The sequence below is a fragment of the Sinohyriopsis cumingii genome, chromosome 12 (assembly GCF_028554795.1).
Source record: "Sinohyriopsis cumingii isolate HCF-2022 chromosome 12, ASM2855479v2, whole genome shotgun sequence".
Taxonomy (NCBI): domain Eukaryota; kingdom Metazoa; phylum Mollusca; class Bivalvia; order Unionida; family Unionidae; genus Sinohyriopsis; species Sinohyriopsis cumingii.
In genome coordinates this window covers 1,055,542-1,061,837 of record NC_142972.1, presented here as the reverse complement: position 1 = coordinate 1,061,837, position 6,296 = coordinate 1,055,542, and positions in this window count along the sequence as shown.

The window sequence follows — 6,296 nt, the reverse complement described above, 5'->3', positions numbered from 1 at the left end:
CCACATAAAACAAACATATGAAAACATTAAGCAGCGTTGTCACAACTAGCAGATCCAAGACTCGATGATCAATTAAACCAAAAACAGTCTGGAACTGGTGGAAGTGGATGTTAAGAGTCATTATTTGTTACTTTTAAAAAGGAATCCTAATGCCAAAGAAAAAAATATCAAACCACCAAAAGGACAGACAAAAAGAAGAATAAAACCGTAAAGAAAGAAAACTTTCTCCTTAAAGAATGAGAAGTACTGCTACTAGAACATGCAAGAAAACTTTGCACACTCACGATTTCTCCTACCAGATTTCACCTACATTAATTATGTCTACCAAACCTGATTTAAACCAGTGTTTCTCAATTTTATTAAGAACAGAAACCCAATTCTAAAGGAACTTCGATTCTGTCAATGTCTACTTCTGCTGCTCTATCTGCAACCAAAAAAGTGACCTATCCTAGGAAAAAGTACAAGACAGAACAGGAATGTTACAAAGTCTGCTGGATTTGTTCAAATAGGAACTACTGGTTTGTGTTGGTGCTAACTGACATCCGACTGCACTGATATTGTAGATAAAGTACTCCATTGTTGCAAGAAAATCATTTTCAAGTGTAAACAAGCATTACAGATTATTTATCTGAATGCTTAAACATTAAACATTTGAGTCATACTGAATAATAATTGTTAGAACAGTTGCTACTTTTGGAGATTGATCAAACATAAAATTTTTACACTTTGCTCAATATATCTTCCTGCACTCAATCATCAATCAGTCCTGTCTTGGCTGTAGTGTTGGGCAGTTGCTGGCACTAATGGTTCTACTTGGTGACTTCCATGACTACCATACACTTGGGGATGTAAGGCTGTTAGAGAGTAAGAAGAGGGTGGCAGATGGAAGACTTTGGTATGGAAGCTGCTCTTTGCATGTATATATGGGGGTTGGGATGGACTGGAGGATAGTATACTGAAGAGCTCATTTCATTTGTCAGGATAAAATAATGGTTAATTTGTCTCAACACTGGTTTTCAAAAAGAGGAAGTTCTGAATTGTCCCAAATAAAATCTAATTACCCAATTGTAAATTGGAGGTCTAGGATGTGTACATGTACCTTGTTTCAATCATGCCATTATTTAAAACTACGATAACTTCCACTTCAAAGTATGAATTAAAACCGAAATAGAAAATGGTGTACAGAAAAGAAGTAAATATGGAATTGTTTTAAGCTGATGAGGTAGACTCTTAACTTCATCAGCTTTAAAAAAAATTAAATTTTAACCTTTAGAGTAACTTTTAGTTTGCTTTCATATAAAGACTAACAAACTTAACTGACCAAATAAATAAACAACTCATTAAATAAATGAATACATAAATAAATAACAGCTATGCAGACTCAGAGATCACATCTAAGCTGGTAAAGGGGTCAGTGAACCATACAAAGGCACACATATGTTCCCTGTCAGTCAACTTTGACCCAACATTTGTCAAGACCTCTAATGTCCGTACCCTGTTCTTTCAACATGTACATCATACTTGGCAAATTGTGTTGAATGCAAATGTTAGGTAACCAAACCCACTACTGAAGAGTGGAATCCCTATTATAGGACAAACAACAGATGTGAGGTGATCATAAATGTGGCTGATCAGAAATTTCAGCTTAGGACAGTACAGGAGATTTGCAAAATCTAATAAGGAGTTTTGACTTCAAAAGAGGATGGATTTTCATCAACCTTATTTAAGCATGAAAATGGAGACCCGCCCCAACTACTGAATAAAAATATTTTATACTAAAATATGTACAGCGCCTCACAGCATAAGTCCTATCACAGTAACTTGTTGTCATTAATACTCTCCTTACAAGTACCACAAGCATTTGTTAGGAGATTATTGTCAAATATCTGTGGCTGTCCTCAGCATTGTTTTCCTTAACACTATGTAGATGATGTATGATTACCGGATTCAGGCTTCTTCTAGAGTCAGTGTGAATTTTCCTTAGAATGGAAAATATCCTTTCAGTATCTGCACTGGAATACATATGCAACAATAATGCAACTTTACTGAATCCACATTAAACTTTAAAAAAAATTACCGGGTGTAGATTCAGGTTGCTGGCTGACTGCCAGAACTGTTCAAGGTTGGTCATGTCTGGTTGAATTTGAGGTGTTCTTCTTTGGGAGTCAGTACGTACATGTGCATATATACATTTTATGAGAAAAAGTGCAACTTTTACGAAGAATGCCATTATCTGAACTAATTTTATATGGGAAAAGCAAAAAAGAAAAAAAATGTTTTGATATGTCCATACAAACCTTAACAAAAAAGTTACTTTTTGTCAAATGTTCCACTACATATATAACTAAGTTTTCACGGAAAAAGTTTCTTTTCTCATGAAAAAGTGTATTTACAGAGAAGAATCTTATTCTTCACAAAAGCATGATTCTGTATGTCTGTGTAAGTCCTTCCTTGCTGATGTAAATTTTTATCAATCTTATTTTCTTGCAGAAAAAGATACATAGAAACAAGTATCTTCATAGAGATCACTTCAATTCTGACCTTTTCATCCAGGGTAAACACTTCAACTTTGACATTTTCATCCAGGGTAAACTCTTCAACTTTGACCTTTCCATCCAAGGTAAACACTTCAACTTTGACCTTTACATCCAGGGTAAACACTTCAACTTTGACCTTTTCATCCAGGGTAAACACTTCAACTTTGACCTTTCCATCCAGGGTAAACACTTCAACTTTGACCTTTCCATCCAGGGTAAACACTTCAACTTTGACTTTTCCATCCAGGGTAAACACTTCAATTCTGACATCCGTCCAGGATAAACCCTTCAATTTTGACCTGTCCAGCCAGGGTAAACACTTCAATATTGACATGTCCAGTCAAGGTAAACACTTCAATTATGACCTGTCCAGCCAGGGTAAACAATTCAATTTGACATGTCCAGCCAGAGTAAACACTTCAATTATGACCTGTCCAGCCAGGGTTAACCCTTCAATTTTGACCTGTCCAGCCAGCATAAACTGTCCAATTATGACCTGTCCAGCCAGGGTAAACACTTCACTTTTGACATGTCTAGCCAGTGTAAACTGTCTAATCATGACCTGTCCAGCCAGTGTAAACACTTAAATTTTGACCTGTCCAGCCAGCATAAACTGTCCAATTATGACCTGTCCAGCCAAGGTAAACACTGTTTACATGAAAAAGAATGACTGCTTTATTTTGTTAAGATTCTGACAGTACTGGTTTGACAAATCTTTCTGAAAAAGACTGTTTGCAAAAGACTCTTCCTTCCACAAAAAGACCACCTTTTTATGAAAGCTTTTGTTCATCTGCCAGTTTACAATTATATGGTGGTTTTCTTCCAGTTAACCATAAGAAATGAAATAGATGAAGCTATTCTACTGGCTAGACAGTCAGCAACAGAATATCATTCCCTATAAAGACTATTTGATCAGACAGTCAGCAACAGAATATCATTCCCTACAAAGATCAGACAGTTGGTCAGATAGCATCATCATAAGCAAAAGAACCATTTCAATAAGATAGTACCATCTGTTCATGAGAACCATTTCAATAAGACAGTACCATCTGTTCATGAGAACCATTTCAATAAGACAGTACCATCTGTTCATGAGAACCATTTCAATAAGATAGTACCATCTGTTCATGAGAACCATTTCAATAAGACAGTACCATCTGTTCATGAGAACCATTTCAATAAGACAGTACCATCTGTTCATGAGAACCATTTCAATAAGACAGTACCATCTGTTCATGAGAACCATTTCAATAAGACAGTACCATCTGTTCATGAGAACCATTTCAATAAGACAGTACCATCTGTTCATGAGAACCATTTCAATAAGACAGTACCATCTATTCATCAGAACCATTTCAATAAGACAGTACCATCTGTTCATGAGAACCATTTCAATAAGACAGTACCATCTGTTCATGAGAAGCAGTGACAACAAGATCTGAGATGACAGTTGTCATGTTCAAGGTCAGATTGTTATTTTCTCATTCGACACCATTTACATATTGAAAAAATATTTTAGTGAAGACCCGATGTTTATCATCTGTTAAGAAGTACTGATAGAAGTGATTTTTTGGGGTCAAACCCCCATATGAATAAAAGCATCTGTTAAAACAATCTGCCGTAATAAGGTCTGCATGATTTTCAAATAGGACAAACTACATATTTTTAGGTTTTTTAGTGACAACTTTCAAATATGGCCATTAATCAAGAGGAAAGGCAATAAACTGGATTTTCAAGACGGCCACAGTTGCAGATAAGTTTCAGAGTGACAATTTTTCATTTAAAACCAAGTATTAATAACTAATTACAGATATAGGATGGATGATCGCCATTGCAATAGTTCTTATGGTCCTTGGACATCATCTCAAAACTGGGCCAGTCACTGACTTTGAGCCCATGATCAGAGAAGAATGATATCACATTCATTTGAGCTATTTGTTTAGATGCACCCCTAAATCAATTTTTATCAAAATAAATTCATCTCAATTAATTAATCTAAAATCTTTCTGAAATGTAGCTAAACTCGAAGTATGTTCAATATCAGCTTGTATTTGTTTGAGTTGTCTTGTTCTTCACTTAAAGTCATTATAGTTCAAAACGCCTAAAAAATCTGGGTCACGCTACTTGACCTCAAGCTAATGGTTACACACAATACTGATTGTGAAACTTATCTAAAATCTAGTTTATATGACCAGTTTACACACAATACTGATTGTGAAACTTATCTAAAATCTAGTTTATATGACCAGTTTACACACAATACTGATTGTGAAACTTATCTAAAATCTAGTTTATATGACCAGTTTACACACAATACTGATTGTGAAATTTATCTAAAATCTAGTTTATATGACCAGTTTACACACAATACTGATTGTGAAACTTATCTAAAATCTAGTTTATATGACCAGTTTACACACAATATTGATTGTGAAACTTATCTAAAATCTAGTTTATATGACCAGTTTACACACAATACTGATTGTGAAACTTATCTAAAATCTAGTTTATATGACCAGTTTACACACAATACTGATTGTGAAACTTATCTAAAATCTAGTTTATATGACCAGTTTACACACAATACTGATTGTGAAACTTATCTAAAATCTAGTTTATATGACCAGTTTACACAGAATACTGATTGTGAAATTTATCTAAAATCTAGTTTATATGACCAGTTTACACACAATACTGATTGTGAAACTTATCTAAAATCTAGTTTATATGACCAGTTTACACACAATACTGATTGTGAAACTTATCTAAAATCTAGTTTATATGACCAGTTTACACACAATACTGATTGTGAAACTTATCTAAAATCTAGTTTATATGACCAGTTTACACAGAATACTGATTGTGAAATTTATCTAAAATCTAGTTTATATGACCAGTTTACACACAATATTGATTGTGAAACTTATCTAAAATCTAGTTTATATGACCAGTTTACACACAATACTGATTGTGAAACTTATCTAAAATCTAGTTTATATGACCAGTTTACACACAATACTGATTGTGAAACTTATCTAAAATCTAGTTTATATGACCAGTTTACACACAATACTGATTGTGAAATTTATCTAAAATCTAGTTTACATGACCAGTTTACACACAATATTGATTGTGAAATTTATCTAAAATCTAGTTTATATGACCAGTTTACACACAATACTGATTGTGAAACTTATCTAAAATCTAGTTTATATGACCAGTTTACACACAATATTGATTGTGAAATTTATCTAAAATCTAGTTTATATGACCAGTTTACACACAATACTGATTGTGAAACTTATCTAAAATCTAGTTTATATGACCAGTTTACACACAATACTGATTGTGAAATTTATCTAAAATCTAGTTTATATGACCAGTTTACACACAATATTGATTGTGAAACTTATCTAAAATCTAGTTTATATGACCAGTTTACACAGAATACTGATTGTGAAACTTATCTAAAATCTAGTTTATATGACCAGTTTACACAGAATACTGATTGTGAAACTTATCTAAAATCTAGTTTATATGACCAGTTTACACACAATATTGATTGTGAAACTTATCTAAAATCTAGTTTATATGACCAGTTTACACACAATATTGATTGTGAAACTTATCTAAAATCTAGTTTATATGACCAGTTTACACACCAAATTAGTAAATATCCTTCTATATTCAATATGATTGTTCACAAGTTAACATTAATGCACGGTGTCATGGCATCTGTCCTAAAAAATGGTCATGGAT